An 18510-nucleotide genomic window follows, 5' to 3' on the forward strand; every position below is an offset into this window, starting at 1 on the left:
GCAAAGGCTCAATGAATCTTGCTGGTGCTTCAAACATCTGGCTGACTCTTCTACAACAATCCTGAGATATACCACATTTCAAAGACTGTTATGCTTAGATTATGCCTACCCAGACAAAAATAATCTTCCTATCTTAAAGTCTGCTGTATCATTTCACTTGGCTAATCCTGGGAGAAAGATCCATCATATTCAGCTAGGAGATTGTCCAGGATTTATACCCCAGAGAGAGCAGATCTTAAGGGAAATTTTAGGATTCTGACTAACACATCCAACCTGTTACTTTTGGCTTATAAACTGATCTCTTAAACAAGTTTTCACACTTATCCAAAATTTACATCAGTTACATTTAGAAAAGTATTTTCAGTTATTATGTCAGGTATATTTTAGGTACAGCAACTAATTATCATTCATGTTTAGTAATTAGGGCTTCTGAATTTAAAGTGATTAAATTGATAAATTACTTTTTCTGAACCTGTAATTTGATGAATATACCAAAGAGTTGTCAGCTTCTGAGTTCCCCTTGAAATGGTCAGCTACCGTCTCATCCCTAACAATTATAAGTTGCTTGATTGTCCTAGGTTCAATTTTCCTATTCCATTATCTTCCCATTTACACTAATGTAAGATTGCTAGTTACTCAAATGCTATGTATCATAAAAAGAAACCCCATAAGCAAGCCTTGCTTAAAAAGTTCACTTAAACAAGTGGGTAGAATATAAAAGCTTATGATGGAGAAAGGGTACTTATGGTGCTCCTGTGAATATGATTAAATTGAAATATTGAAGACTTCAGTATACAAAAATAGCAAAAATAATTCATCTATTGTATTACAAAAATTTTAGTCATGTATTCTCAGAATTGCCCCCTTATTCTCTTCCTTTTGTTAACTTTAGTTTGCCAAAACATTTAATGAAATGTAACACATTAAAAATAAACTCAATTGGTGGGGCACCTGGGTGGCTCAGAGGGTTAAGCCTCTGCCTTTGGCTCAGGTCATGATCTCAAGGTCCTGGGACCGAGACCCATATTGAGCTCTCTGCTCAGTGGGGAGCCTGCTTCCCCCTCTGTCTCTGCCTCCTCTCTGCCTCCTTGTGATCTCTCTCTGTCAAATAAATAAGTAAAATATTAAAAAAAAACAAAAAATGTTAATAATAATAATAAATTCAATTGGGCGCCTGGGCTTAGTTGGCTTAGTTCGTTGAGCATCCAACTCTTGATTTCACCTCAGGTCTTAATCTCCAGGTTTTGGGATTAAATCCTGTGTTTGGGCTCCACAGTCAGTGGGGAATCTATCTGAGAGTCTCTCTCTCTCTGTTTCCCTCTAGTCCCACCCACTCCCTACTTGTGTGCTCTCTCTCTTTCTATTTACTTATTTGAGAGAGAAAGAGAGTGCACACACGAGGGGCGGAGTGGTGGTGCTGGTGGGACTGGGGCTGGGAGAGAAGAAAAGCAGACTTCCGCTGTGAAGGGAGCCAGATACAAGTCAGGATTCCAAGACCCAAGATCATGACCTGAGCTGAAGGGAGATGCTTAACCAACTGGGCCACCCAGGTGTCCTCAAACAAATAGATCATTAAAAAAATTAAACTCAATTGCTTCACCTTTCATTCCATACTTCCCTGTATCTTACCATCATTTTCAATGATGCCAGCTTTCTTCAATTTTTCCTTTTTCGACTTCTGCTTATTCATTGCTCTTTATATTCAAAAATAAAGACATGAACCTTTTTGAGGATCTGATAAAAATCCATTGATCTTTATCCACAGAAATATATATATATGAATATATGCACATATATACAACATTTCACTTTCAATTTGGAGACTCACTGATCCCCTAAAACTATCTCCATTTCATATCTCGTAAGTTTTGCTATTTATTTCTCTGAAAAGTTTTATATCCACATCCTCCTTCCCTTTCTAGAGCTCTCACCCTCACACCTCATTTACTATAATCCTATCCTTGCTCTTTCCAGACACTAGTTATCCACACTCAATGCACCTTACACACAGATAAGATTAAACAATTTTTTATCAAGAACTTTCAATATATTCATTTACTCAAAAGACTCCCTTTTTTGTTTTTTAGTGTTCATTTCTCTCATCTAAACTTACAAAGCCCCTTTTTATCTCTTTTCTTTAAAACCACTGTCCCTTAATTAAAGGCTGTGGAAAACATGAAATCAACTGTTTTCCTGACTTAAACAAATTCAAATTCTTTCCTCTAAGTGAAATTAACTTCTTCCTTGCTGCCTGCAAGCTCTTCTTTGCAGGTGACTTCACAGCCATCTTTAATGTCCTAGCTTTACCTATCTGCCCTTCTGCAGTATATTTACTTGGTATGTGTATGTATTATTGATATTAACCTGAAATAATTTTTACTCCACTCATATTCTCCATTGTTACACTGTAAGATCAGAAGAAAAAACGGGATCTATGTCCAGTATACCTATCCTTCTACCTTGCTTCCCCACTTCCAATTAAGAGTATTAGGTAGTCTTTGAAAGTGCATGTACACACGTACAAGTGGTAAACATAAATATAAGTCAATGAATTATATTTTCTACATTTTTCAAAGAAAGAAAAAGCTAATTTTAATACAACTGAATGTAGTTCAAAATCCTGTTTAAAAGTCTACTGTTAATTATATTTTTAAAAATGTCTTTCATGTAACCCAAAACCCAAACATGTATACACAGATATATTCATACAAATACAACCTTGAAAATAAAATGTACATTGAAGAAGAAATTTTTCATTCTCTCTGACAAAAAATAAATGGAGATGGGGTAAGTTCTCAGGAGCTTCTCTAAGGTTAATTCTCAGACAAAGCAAATCATTGATAAGGTATTTCAAAAAATAAACTCCAGTGCAGGAATCACAGCTTTTAATCCTGCATTGTACCTAGATCTTGATGTCTGCTAACAGAATGGGGGAAAAAAAAAAAAAGGAAAAGAAACTGGGATCACATTAGCATCTGTCATAGGGAAATGGTAATGGTTTCAAGAGGAACCCTTTCCATGAAAAGGCCTAAATGACACTAAGTCAGTGAGTGATGGGCTAAGTGGCTGATAGGAGCACATAGCAAGGTGATAGCACTTTTATAGAAGTAAAGCTCCCTCGTTTAGCCTAGAGAAAAGTCTGTATGACCTTCTGTTGGCTCTTCCCTGGTGTCACAGTCCCCAGTCACAGATGAAGGAGGCCCTCTGGCCAATGGTTTCCTTGAATACAGAGATGGTGGTAGTACAACCAGCAATGGAAGCGAAGATTCTTTTTATGAATTGTCAGGGTAGTATGTCAGTTCTCTGAGTGACATCAGCAAAGTCAGTCAAGAGTCAGTCAGGGCACCTGCCTGGATCAGCTGGTAGAGCATGTGGCTCTTGATCTGGCAGTTGTGAGTTTGAGCCACATGCTGGGGTAACGTTTACTTAAAAAGGAATCAGTCTGGCACCTGGGTGGCTCAGTTGGTTAAGCATCTGCCTTTGGCTCGGGTCATGATCCCAGGGTCCTGGATTGGAGCCCTGCTTTGGGTTCCCAGTTCGGCAGGAACCTTGCTTTTCCCTTTCCTACTTTTCTTGCTTCTGTTTCCTCTCTCGCCATGTCTCTCTCTGTCAAATAATAAAATCTTAAAAAAAAAAAAAAAAGAATCAGTCAACATAGAGATATCTGCAAGGATTATGGAGAGCTGGGGTTATTCAGAACATAGTCAAAATTAGCCACAATGGGACGCCTGGGATCGAGTCCCACATCGGGCTCCTTGCTCAGCAGGGAGCCTGCTTCTCCCTCTGCCTCTGCCTGCCATTCTGTCTGCCTTTGCTCGCTCTCTCCCCCTCTCTCTCTCTGATAAATAAATAAAATCTTAAAAAAAAATTAGCCACAATAGCAGCTTCTGACCACTTTTTAATGCTAAAAGGAGGAATTTGAGTAATTGAGGCAGAGAATAATTGCTATCCTATAAGTTTAAACCATAACTGTATCTGTAGGCCATAACTTTCCTGCTATGTTTATATTTATATTTTAATTGGTATAGATTAAGCATTATTAGAATTCAGAGTTTGTCAAATGGACACTATAAAATGATGCAACAATCTTCCTCCGGGAGTGCTGGAATACCATTCCCTTTAGACAAGGAGATTTCCTTCTTCCTTCTTCCCATTGCACACAGAGAATAGCTTCTAATATTCTGCCACAGAAAAATGTAAAGTGATTAATTCAAAGAGGACCTTTTTGGAAGCAAACTATTGCATAAACACCTTGCATTTCATTTGCTCCCCTGTGTTATCTGTAGGTTTTTAATTGAAATCCATGAGAGAATACCAGTTCTTAGTAGTGCCTGGATATGTTTATATGTTAAACTCCTCTATCACCTTTTGGAGTAAACCCAAATTCTTTATTTATTCCGGGAACAAAGTGGAAGTCAAGGTTGAAGTGACTTGTCTAAAATGTTTAGATAATAATAGTGATATTATATGGCCTGTATTTCAGAGTATGACAGCAGTTTTTACAATGTAATGTTTAAATTGACAAAAAATTTAAATTTTATACAAATGGACAACTAAATTTTATGCTATTAAAATATTTTGAATGAATGTAACACTTACAGTAAAATGCTTCACTAAAGGGTAGTATTTAGTTTCCAATTGAGCTTCTGCAACTTAACTGACTGAGCCTCCCAGACGTCCCTCAGCTTCTGTAACTTAATAGATGTAAGATTTGTCAATTAACTGAAACTTAGAAACACATTTTTACCTATTAAATATAGATTTTAAGTTCCTATCTCACAGGTTATAATGAAGCTTAAATGAGAAAATGAAGTGAAGTGAAACTACTATCCAACTACAAAGAGTTAAATTCTATTTGTGATATTATAGTTGTTACACAAGTACAATTAGGATAAACGTAAGAAAGCGCTACTTTAGACAGCGAGTAATAAACATATAAATTGCTTAAACACAAGCTAGACAATGTTAAAAATGAATTTATAAAGTTGTTTGAATATTGAAAGTAAAAGAAACATGATGGAGAAATAACAGAAAGTGGAATGGATTATAGTTCCGGTTTTTGAGAATAAAATTATTAATTTCCAAGCACTGCCTCTTAACTAGATGCTTTTTAAATGTCTAGTGACAATTCCTTACCATAATATTGCTTGAATATTCTGGATTAATCATTATAAAACTACACAATACACATAAGGATCTGAGTTAGTGGGTTCAGCACACATAATTTGACACTATACCCAAAGCCTGTGTCATTTCTGCCATCAGAAATGAGAAAACAGAAAAGAAGAAACAAAAGCCAGTGTCGTAAATATGTATCGACAGGACACTGTGCATATGATATACATTCTCCACTTTTATTTTTCTAAGTAAAATTTGTAAGAGGAGAAGTAAAAAGGGCAAATGTCAGAAATTATATTCATTGTCAAGTCCGCATGGAGAGTTGGAAAAGAGACTGAGTCACACTTACAAATTAAAGGGTTCTATTTAATTCTTTCCTTCCTCCCTTTCCTTTTCTTCTCTCTCTCTCTCTCTCTCTCTCTCTTTCATTTTCTTTACAGATACTCTAAATATAATTACTCTGGCAGTTACATCGATGATCAGTAGAAGTACCTCATTATGAACTTGAATTAACTCTTCCAGGTCCTTGAGAATTTATGCTTTATTCTTCCATTGATTCCCACAACATGTGAGAAACACAAGTATTTTCATCTCTAGTTACTTCTTTCTGTTTTCTGCCATTCATCTTGGAAAATCTTTCTTAAGAACCTCAGTAATATCAATTTATGTCGCTATATATATTTTCTAAAACTGTGTGTATATAAATGCAGTGTACAATAACTACCCAGGATAAAAACTTAAATGTTGAGGGAAACAAAAATTTTCCTGACTTCTTTATGTAGAGGAAAAACTAGTGTGTACATGTTCAATAATAAATAGGAATAGTAATATCAAAACATATCAAGAAACATTCTTCCTACACTTTCATCACTCTTGATTTTTAGTAATTAAACATGAAGAGTAATCCTGAAATTGCAACAAATAATTAAAATACCAATTCCTAACTATCTAAATACTTTCTCTCTCTCTCTATATATATATATATATACACACACACACACTAGAGTATATTTTTTTGCTTTAAAAATTCATGAAAACACACAGACCATATGAAACAAATACTTTATATATAACTTTCATTGGCTGACAGTCTGTTTCCTCTATCACTCAGTGGAAGGTTAAGGTAAACTCTCTAATTACCGCATTTGGGTCTTTGGTCTCTGAACTTCAATAGGTCTCAGTCTCCTCAGATGTAAGATCAAAGTATAGATGTTTCCAGTTCTAAAGGCTTATAATTATATGTATCAGTAGAATCCTACGAATATAAGAATTCTTCCCTCTTTACATTTAAAAAAAGAAAACTCACACTTAATGGTAGCTAATTGACACTTACTGACAAGAACTCCTATGCATTCAATAATGCATTACATGAATTTCTTTAATTAAATCCAAGAACTTCTATAAACATTTGAAAAATTGGAAAAAACATTATATACACACATACAATTGTATTATTTAACATGAATAATGCTTTGTAATCTTTTGGATGCATTCAGATCTAATAGTGTCCCATGATCCGGAGCTAAGAAATATTTTTAGTCCACTTAAGATTCACTTTTTTTTTTTTTTTTTAAAGTAAACTCCACCCAACATGGAGCTTGAGCTCATGACTCTGAGGTCAAGAGTTCCATGCTCTACTGACTTAGCCAGCCAGGTACCACTAGTCCATGTAGGATTAAAAAAAATAAATAAATAAAGGCAAGTCAGGTTCAAAAATCTAATTTATTGTTATTCTGCTAAAAATATGGATTTCTAAGTCTTTTGAAATGATCAAAAAAAAGGAAATGATTTTCTTGATCTTGAACAAAGCATGTATTTCTCAAGTCACCTCATTTTCCAACTCTTTATCATTTCTTTTTCCCTTCAGCTTTTGAATACCTTTAATTTGTTTTGCTTTCTGCTTGCCTCTATAAAGCACCTAATTCCTACCCACACTTTGATTTTTATTCTTCTTTATTTTATCCAGACTCTCCTTAATTTTGTAATGACAAAATAAACTCATCTTGTTTAACACAAATATAAATGAAAGTAGGCATTTATCACCTCCCTCATTAACTACATTTGGTCACCCCATTTCCTTTTCTACTCAGGTTCCTTTTTATTTTCTCATATGAAATGATCCAGACTTCCTAGAACAATTCTTTTTTTTTTTTTTTTAAGGGAGTTTTTTTTGTTTGTTTGTTTTTGTTTTTAAGATTTTGTTTATGGGGCACCTGGGTGGCTCAGTGGGTTAAGCCGCTGCCTTCGGCTCAGGTCATGATCTCAGGGTCCTGGGATCGAGTCCCGCATCGGGCTCTCTGCTCAGCGGGGAGCCTGCTTCCCTCTCTCTCTCTCTGCCTGCCTCTCCATCTACTTGTGATTTCTCTCTGTCAAATAAATACATAAAATCTTTTAAAAAAAAAGATTTTGTGTATTTATTTGACAGACAGAGATCACAAGTAGGCAGAGAGGCAGACAGAGAAAGAGGGAAGCAGGCTCCCCGCTGAGCAGAGAGCCTGATGTGGGGCTTGATCCCAGGACCCTGGGATCATGACCTGAGCCGAAGGCAGAGGCTTAACCCACTGAGCCACTCAGGCACCCCTAGAACAATTCTTTAGCTTCTAATTGAATTCATGTACATTACATTAAAACCAGAAATTTTACATAAAGTTTAGGAATGTGAATTCCTATGCCAAGCAACAGAAAAATCATTTTTGAGTAGAAGAGATTGTGATAGTCCATGTAGAATGTATTCCAGAGCTATTTTCTCTACACACAAATTGAGTTGACTCAGGCATAGTATATAGATTGAAACAGAATTAAGGTTTCATGGTTAATTGAAAATAACGCTCAAAGTAAATTTAGTAGTTTACAAAGATTATATCAAGATTGATAATAGCACATAAATTTTGGTAAGTAAAGACACTGGGATTTCCTTTTAATATATTAGACAGAAATAATATTTTCTTTAATGGTTCATGCATTTTGTGTCTCAATCTATGAAATATTTACTCTCTCCAAAACACAAAGATGTTGCCCCATTTGATATTCTGCTGGTTTCAAGGTTCTTACTTTTTCATTTACCTATATGATCAATATGTAATTATGTATATGTATTACATATATGTAACTACAATATGTAGTTATATACAGGATCATACATATATGATCAGTCTTGATCAACCTCAAAATAAATTTTACTTGTGGTATAAGACAGGAACCAGTTCCTTCCTTCCTTCCTTTCTTTCTTTCTTTCTTTCATGGGGATAGCCATTTTTCTAGTGCAATTTATTGAAAAGAATTTTGTTTCACCATGGAAGTGCTTTGGTACTTCAACATTGCTGAAAATCACTTGACCATTTATGTGTGGGTCCTTTCCAAACTTTCTATCAGTTTCATTAATGTATTTTTTATTATCCTCAAGTCATTACCACATCATCTTAATTGCTATAGCTTTTTTATAAAGTCTTGAATCAAATAACTTATAAAACCTCCAAACTTCTTTTCTTTTCCTATTGTTTTTTCTGGCTATTCTAGGTACTTTTTTTGAAAACTTAACAAATATACCTTTACCAAAAATATTTCAAATCAGTTTACACTATTTTAAAGTACAATACAATTTATATAAATATTCAAAGCAGCTGATTTGTCTTTCAATGAAAAGTAGTAAAAATAAGCTAAATTAATACTGCTGTAATAGAGTTTGCTTTACTGAAATGTATATTAGTTGAAATACAGCATCAAATCAGTGTTTTGATTTCAATTAATATATCTTTTTTAAGCAATACTTACAGGTAATTTATAAGAAACCAGAAAGTAAATAGTTAAACATTCAGAATGGTTTTTAGCCAATTTGTCAATATGTAGGGCATTGACTGGCTGCCAAACTACTACATGACTCAGGAGACGTTAAGATGAGCTTCAATTTTTATATGATAATTGGAAATTTCAGAACTTACTGTTCCATCAGTTAGCAAAGATGGATATATCCAAAGATATGATAACAATTTGCAAAAAATTCCTGGTGAGTGCAGATATCTAGAGAAAGTTTAGCAAGTTCAAGTGATAGAAAATTGTAAAAATAGGAAAATAATTTTAGAAATATATAGAATCATTCAGTTATTTGTGATCTGTCAGAAACTTTGCCCGTTCTCCAAATCTCATCAAATTTCATTCTAAATCTAAGGGAAAGAAACATGAAGCAGAAAATCACTCTGCCAATTCTAGGTTATTTTTCTGTTTTATAATTTTATATGTGTAGCATGAATTAATAGTTTGAATATTTAAATCCTATTGGTAATAGCTGCCAAGGTTACTAATATAACATTTAACAAAGAACCTATGCTTCTTAAGCCCAGAAACATATTTGCATTTTTTATTGTGTTATGTTAGTCACCATATAAAACCTCATTAGTTTTTGATATAGTGTTCCAAGATTTATCTATTTGCATTTAATAATTAAAGATATTGAAACATATTTTTATCTCTTAAATATGCATTTTATTAAGACTTATTGGCCATATAACTGAGGTACCTTTTAAATGAGAATTATCATTATATTCAATATAAATATTTATTCACGGTTAATATAATTATTTATCATGATGTTATTTCTCAATGACAGGAAAAAACGTATAATAGAAGACAGTATCACTCATTAATTCATTCACTTGTGTAATTATCAATTTAACAAATCTTTATTGAAGAGCTATTACAAATAGGAACTGCTACGTATTAGAGGTTAAAAAATGACCTATTTCCTCAAGACATTGCACTCAAGTGGATAGAAAGTTTATTTATTAAAACATGAAAGCGGAAATTACATTTATATTTCTAGACTTAACTTTTCTTGAAATTATTCCATATTCTTTAGGCTTCTAGTAAGAACCTTTTTTTGGTTTCTAATAGCACTAAATTTTTTCAACCCTAGACCACTGGCATGAGCTAAAGTACAGTTGACTCATGAACAACACATAGGTTGGGGAACAGACCCCTGCACAGTTGAAAAATCTGCATATAACTTTTGATTCCCCCAAAACTTAACTACTCATAGACCGCTGTTGACTGAAAACCTTCCTGATACCATGAATAGTCAATTAACACATATTTTGTATGTTGTATTTATTATGTACTTTATTCTTATATAAAGTAAGATAGAGAAAAATGTTATTAAGAAAATCATAAGGGAAAAAATTTAAAAAAAGAAAAAGTTTAAAAAAGAAAATCATAAGGAAAAGAAAATACATTTATAGTGTTATAGTGTACTTACCAAAATAAATCTATATATGAACAGACCCAGACAATTCAAACTTATATTGTTCAGGGGTTAACTGTAGTCTTAATCCTAGCACATGTTTTATTTAATTGTTCTAAAGTAAGATTAGCATTATAGTAACAGACTAATAAAATAAACGAATGTAAGATTTGGAGTGTGGGGAAAAAAAAAACTTTTTGGAAAACAGAGTATCAAAAGCCTTCAGAGGGAAAAATGTCTGGGTTTACCTGAAAACCAAAATAAATTTCATACAGAAAGGCAATATTCATGGTGAAAATGAATGGAAGGATAGGGTAGGGTCAAGTCATAAAGTTCATCATAAAAAACATGGAATTATTTTTAATTTGTATCAGATTTCTAGAGTTGCTATAACAAAAGTGTTTCAAACTGGGTGACTTAAAAGAACAGAGATATATTATTTCACAGTTTTGAAAGCTAAAAGTCCAAAACCAAAGTATTAATAAGATTCATTCTTTTTTATGGCTCTGAAGGAGTCTGTTCTATGCCTCAGTCCTTGCTTTTGGTGATGACAGGCATCCTTAACATTCATATGGGTATGATCCCTGTGTGTCTCTGTGTCCAAATTTCACTCTTCTTATAAGAATACCAGTCATATTGTATTAACAGCCCACCCTACTCCAATATGACCTCATTTTAATGTAGTTCAAACAATTCACATTTACAGCATAAGTTTAGTACCTATCACTCAATTTAAAACATTTTAGATTCCTATCACTTAATTATTCAATTAAACACTAGTGGAGCTTCCACTGGTGTGGGAGAATTTTGTAGATGAAATGAAAATTCAAATCACATGACTTCTAAATATGAGGATTATCTGAGCAGTCTGGCCTGATCAGGTGAGTTCCTGGAAAGCAGAATTTTCTCCAGATAAGAGCAGAGGAGGGAGTCAGATCTTTAAAGTACATGGGGGATTCAATGCACTGTTCTTGACTTTGAAGATGGCAGGACCACATGAAAGAACTTGAGTTCAGTCTCTAGGAGCTGAAAGTGTCTACAAGGACACTTTCTAACAAAGAAAAAGGGACCTTGGTCACACAACACCACAGAAATGAATTCTGACAGTAAGAATGAACCTGGAAGAGGATTCTTTTGCAGAAAGGAATTTGTGGACACCTTGATTTTAGCCTTGTAAGGCCCTAGACATAAAATTCAATTCCACTACACTGGATATCTGACTCATACAATTAGTAAACAGATTTTTTTTTTTTCAAGTCACTAAGTTTGTCTTCACATGTTACACCATGATAGAAAATTAATACAATTTTGGCCTATTTGTTAGGTTTGTCTTTTTGTGTGGTTATTCCTCTCTACAAAATAGATAGTTAAACCCTGAATGACATAGGTTTGAATTGCGTGGGTCCAGTTATACACAGATTTTTTTTTTCAATAAATGTAGTAAAGTACTGTAAATGCATTTTCTCTTCTTTAAGATTTTTTTAATAGCATTTTGTTTTCTCTACCTTATTTTATTGTAGAAATACACTATATAATGCATATACAAAATATATGTTAATCAACTGTTTATATTATTACTAAGGTTTCTAGTCAATGGCAGTCTGGAAGTAGTTAAATTCTGGAGGACTCAAGAATTGTATCCAGATTTTCAATTGCACAAGGGTTGACCCCCTTAACTCTCAGTGTTGTTCAATAGTCAAGTGTATGGCCGTGGTGCCAAGAAAAGAAACTCTAGTTTCAATTGCTTCTTTTCCTTTTAATTGCTTACATGATTCTTTTAAAAAAAAAAAAAAAAAAAACCTTATCCAAGTAGGTCTTAAAGTACTGTAACAAATTTTTACACTATAAGATTTTAATGATGTGGTATATGGCATCTTATATGAGAGATGTGGTTTGTAATATTTGTTAGACTGTTTTACCCCTATTTAGAGCTAAAAAATACTTTTTTTTAAAATTTAAAAAACTCATTATGCAAATATAATAAATTTGTGTTAAATAACACACTTAAGCCAAGAGAAGATTTATATTTTCCTAAACTCAAACTTGATAGATATCATTTATATAAAGGTGGAGTTTATTGTAATCAATTTTATTTATAACATGAAATTTTATTTATATGCTGAGTAATAAAACTACAAAAAAACTGAGGCACTATCAATAAAAATATAGTCTAAGACATAATTTTACAAAAGACTTTAAGAAAATATTTTCCTACTGAGTAACATGATCAGCTTCAAATATAATCCTAGGAGCTACTAAATTATTAGGCATATGAGTTGGTTTCCTAATGTCTTTCATGGACCTCTATATGTATAAAAAGTGTTATTATTAAATGAAACTTACTTTTTTATTATAAAACCTGTCCTTGTTTTTTGGATGCACAAATATTGAATTCTAGGTAGAACTTATAAAAGCACAGAGAACAGAAATAAGGTCATTTCTTTCCTTGGTCTTTATGCTTGTTAAAACAGAAAATGCCTGTTCACAGATGTAAGATGCTGAAAACTACAGGAAAATATTCACTGCATTCTTGTGCATGTCAAAATTCCCCTTTCACAGCATTCTAGAACCTGTGTAGGAGCAGATCAGCAAATTTCATCTTTACTCTGTGATCAACCTGCAGCTCACAAAGTTCCTCCTGTCCTTTCAGTGTCTAATTCTCAGTCTGACCAAAGGATTCAGAAAAGTGAATCTTTCATACCTTTGCATTCAAAGAGAGAGAACACCCTGTTCCCTTCTATCCTAGGACTCTTCCAGGTGGCTTTCAATAACAACTGAGCTTTGAGTGGAAACACTTTAATTTCCTTTTGCAGTTTTTTTTTTTTAATCAGTTTTCATTTACAACATTTTCTGCCAGATCTCACAAAGACCTGTTAAACTGGTCAGCGTGTGGAAATAACATCTACTAAGTAGATTGGGTTTAGCAGCTTTTCTCTATTTTGAAATTCTCCACTGATTCAGTCTACAACTTTCTTGAGGCCCCTCGTCCAACTCACCTATCTGCTGCAACACCTTGCTGAGAACTGTTCCTCTACTAACCACCAGATTTCTTCATGTAGCAGATTTATGTGTTCTTTGACCAGGTGTACACGTTTTTAAAATAATCTCAAGTTAACTGTTTTTTGTTTGTTTGTTTGTTTGTTTTTTTAAAGATTTTATTTATTTATTTGACAGACAGAGATCACAAGTAGGCAGAGAAGCAGGCAGAGAGAGAGGAAGGGAAGCAGACTCCCTGCTGAGCAGAGAGCCCAACGTGGGGCTCGATCCCAGGACCCTGAGATCATGACCTGAGCCGAAGGCAGAGGCTTTAACCCACTGAGCCACCCAGGCACACCATGGTTTTTGTTTAATGAAGTATTTTTGTAGTATCATTCATTTATATATATATATGTATATATGTATATATATTTTTTAATTTCACCTCCAAGAATGTTTGTTTACAGCATTTCTTGATAAAAAAAAAAAAGTATTGTGGTTACATCAGGATTTTCTTTCATTTAAAGAGATATAAACCCTCTCTAGAATCAAGCGTTGATAAAAGGCATCATCAGCATAGATGTCAACACGCTTCCTCCAAGACAGACGTTCTGTTTGTGGATAAGAGGAAAGACATTAAAAGCTTTTTGGCCTTTGCTCATACCAATCTGCTCTTTGCAGTAGAAAAAAAATTCTTGAATCTTACCATCATTCTCATATCATATAAATGCTACAGCATGACATTTACTAGGGAAATCTCAAAATTCATCAACCTGGTAAAGGAGCTGTTGTTTTTCAGATTATTACACAAAACTTCTTCAGCATGATGTGACATGATATTAATATGTCTATTATCATACTGTCTGAGAGTGAAACCTTTCCAAATTCTCATACTGTATCTTGTCCTAACATTTTAATCACTATAATTTTACATACTGGCATTACTAGGTTCTCACCTACTGTTTGACTTTTCCATCTCTGGCAATAAGTTTTGTTTCTAAATAATTTGCTTCCTAAAACTTTTTGATTAATGTGACTTTTTAAAATGAAAACTAGTTTGTTTTGTGATTTTAGTGTCCATTTAAAATAATCAGCATTCTTTAAGTTTCAAAAGGCTATGACTTGTAATGAAGTATATTTTTAATTTTGCTGGAGCCATTTCTGCATTTTTTAGTTTATTTGCCACAGAAGACACACAGCAAAATTGGAGACCTGGATTATTGGCCCAGGAAAAGCCCCCAGATATGAAATTGTCATTGTGACAGCAGATTTTTGTGTGTATATCCCTTGTTACACTTCTGAAATGACTAAGAAGTTTATGATTGTTTATTGCCAAAATTGTTGGAATTGTTCATTGGCTTAGATCTAGAGTTCTACTCTTTTTTTCATATTTCATCTTCAAAATTCACCACACCCAACTCTCAGACATCTTTGTTTAAAAAAATAAAATAAAATAAAAAGTCCAAGAAGCTGTAAGAAAAACCTCAGCAATACAATGCACTTCTAACCTACATAGTTTACATTACACAATGTTTGTAACAATATCAAAGGTTAAAGGGGAAGCCCATTGCAACATACAGAAATTCTTTCTTCTCAATTAAATTTCCCTCTTTCTTTACAATGACAGAGAATGTCAGTCCCTGTGACATGCTTTTCCAAAGTCAGTCAGCAGTGCCTAAGAGGTGGCTAGGGTAAATGATTTGGGAGGGAGAATCTGATGTCATCAGCTTCCTCACCTTCCCTTGGTGTAATCAGGACCTTTCAGTTATAAACAGCCCTTCCTATGGGGCCTCAAAAAACTGAAAATGAGCACAACCAAATAACAGTGCTTCTGCACACTGCTACATATGAATGGGGGGGGAACCCTCTAAAAATTTTATAATAAGCTGCTCCATCATAGTGAATGCTAAGATCTTGCACAAAGAACAGAAAAAAAAAATTTTATTATGATCATTCACACTACCTGTAGTAACATGTAATATAAACTAGGAACAGGCACAAAAAAACCCTATCACACACTCACATTGATTGATATTAGTTATTTAACATAGTAGTTCTATTTACCATTAATGTTTATGATAATTATTGAAGCTTTGTTTTAATATATGTGTTTGACCTTTGGGGATATCATTTTAAGTGCCAAAATATCAGTAAAAGTCATAAAAGCTTTATGCATAAAATAATCTGTTCTATGAATTGTCCAGTAACTATCTACGATGATTTAGAACCAAGACACATAAGCCTATAATCATATCGACAATGATGTTGGGAAACTCATATCTCTATAGATACTATTCCACAAATCAAGTAAGAAGAACAGTAATATTAGATAGGCAGCTTCATCAAGATTGTTCCCACTTTAATGCACACTATTAAAGTTCCAGCGGTACCAGCAGGCCTTCAATAGCAGAACCTGCTTTATTATTTTTGTCATAAATTCTTATTTTTTCTTCTTTCTTACCCCTTAGAAAGTTATTCAGACATTTTATGAGATAAGGTTTTATGAAACTCTATACTGTACATATCATTACAACTAAATCTTATTTTACTGTCCTTCTCAAAAAGTGAAACCACAAACTGTCACTACATTAATCAAATAACAGCAATACTCCCTATACAAGTGAAGCTATGGTTGAGCTAAAGATATCAAAACTTTCCTAAATCATAATACAGATATTGTAGCACAAACATCAAAGCAGAATTTATTTGTACCTGTAGACTCCAACTCCATCATATAAACTAGTTATCTTGTCCATTACTGACGAGTTTTCAAGGTCAGGGTGTTAATATCCTCAATGTTAACAAATGTTCTAATTCTAATACTAAATTCTGTAGCTATAAGTAGAGTGGGATAAAATTACATAGAAAGCAAGTATGGATAAGTATTATATTGAGACTCTATGATTTGTCAAAATGTATTGAAAGACTTCAATGAGCTGAGTGTATATATCTGTATTTGTATTGTCTAATATTAAGCCAATTACACTATCATACTTACTCTAGAAATTAAAGATTCAACTTGTTTTCAATGACTACCCACGAGAATCATGAGTAAAAATTAAAATAAAGGAAAACATTTATAATTACCAGACCCACCCCAAACAACACATCAGACTCTAAGACTAAGGACCAAACACAGATTTTATAAAGCTCCACAAATGATAAAGCAAAAAAAAATTGAAAATAACTGGACCATTAATATAAACCTTTAAATCCCATCTTTGTACAATTAGCAAATAAGCTATAGTTATGGTAATTCTGACAGAGCTGGTGGTAGCTATGATGACTCATTCATTCCTTCATCATCCATTCATTCAATCAATCAGAAATTAATGCATGAAATTATAATTAAATAATTATCAGATACATTATGCTCTAGGAAATGAAAATGCAAGGATGAATCAGGCATGGTTCCAATTCTCAAGAAGCTCACTGGGTTATGGAAGACAAGAATATTAAAAAATTATAATGCGAAGTGTTAAGTGCAATCACGGAAGTACTGCAATGCAAAATAATAAAAAATAAAAATGCAATGTGTAAGCGCAATCACAGGCTATACCAAGGAAGTAGAGAGAAAGGATAGTTAAATGTATTTGAGACGGTAGTGTCTTGAAGTATGATTTACACCTTTTTAAAAAATTTATGTGTGAAGGAGACAAGCAGAGTGCATTTTTGGCAAAGTGACTTTGACAAGCAGAGTCTTTGGCAAATACAAAGACTTAGAAGAGTAAGATTTGGATATGGTCGAATGGTATACATTTGCTTAGAGGTTATGAAAAGGTTTGGAAAAATAAGGTCTGGAAAAAAGAGGAAACATATGGCCTTGCTCATCATGTTGGAGACTTTTCATTCATTAGGCCGGTGATAATAACAATTTGAATTTACATATAAATAAAAGTAAAAAAAAAGAAAGTTTAAAAAATATTAAAAAAGAAAAAATAGAAATGAAAAGATGAGAGCAATCCTATAAGACTGCCACTATTGCAGTTTTACAAGTAAAATTAGTAAATAAAATCTTTATTAGCACAATTATTTCAAAACCTTAGAAGTCATTTTATAATCACAAAAGTAGAAAATAACATAAAAACAGTAATTTGGTGAACCAAACATACCCAGTTTTACACACAACTTCTGTCATTGTCCTTTTTGTTCTCTTCTGTAAAGAAAAGTAAAAACTTCATGAGGGTTTTGGGATTCACTTGGGGGACTTAGAAACTTTTAAATCTGGGTCAAAATTAGATTTTATTTTTATCAAATCAATTCTGTCAGAGTGGAAGGAAGTGTGGTGGGGGACAAGATTACTTCTTTTCTCACAAATTGTTAAGATTACATTTGGGTCAAGTTTGCTCTTTGAAAATTTTTAACTTCTTTTAGCCAGAAGCGACACTTTAAAGGATCAACATTTAGAACCAAATTGTTTGTATCAGGTCCATTAATTTACCATCTTCATCACAGGGTGAAGCCCCCTGTTTCAAAGCATTAACAGCACATAGAAATCTAATTGAAAGGTAATTCTGTTTTTTTAAAATAGTGACTTATTTACAGTGATTTGTTGAATACATGAGAATCAATATATTATATACAAATAACTTGAAATGAGCTCTCTCTGATTTTTTCACTGTAAGCTAAAATAAGAAAGATTGCTGTTCTTATCTCCAATAGATTTTTAAAAATTATATTAGTAAGGTCACTTAATGAGAAATCAATGTTTTCTGAAGTTACCAACCAATGAATTTCTGGCTTTTACTCTACAGTATGTATAGCAGGTTAACATGCAATCTAACAGTTTTGTGCTCTTTGTAGAACTGTCAGAAGTCATGTCAGAAGTAATGCATTTTATTCAGTTCTATATACACTACGTAGAATTTTTCTATAGAATTGCTCTAAATACAAAGTAACTTGACTTATATCAATCTATCACCAACTACAAACATTTCTTTAGAGATTTTCCATATTATGAATGAACAGAATATAAAAATGGCTTGTATATGAAAAATTACAGTAATCAATGAGACTAAAATTTTAACATTAAAACATATGGCTAATGTGCTTGGGTTTGACTGCTTTAGGTTTTTAGAATATTGTGAAAAGAGGGGTGTCTGGGTGGCTCAGCTGGCTAAGCATCTGACTCTTGGTTTTAGCTCAGGTCATGATCTTAGGATTGTGAGACCGAGTCCTGCATG

The sequence above is a fragment of the Mustela putorius genome, unplaced genomic scaffold, assembly GCF_011764305.1.
Source record: "Mustela putorius furo isolate JIRA1106 unplaced genomic scaffold, ASM1176430v1.1 tig00000083_pilon_pilon_pilon, whole genome shotgun sequence".
NCBI classification, from domain to species: domain Eukaryota; kingdom Metazoa; phylum Chordata; class Mammalia; order Carnivora; family Mustelidae; genus Mustela; species Mustela putorius.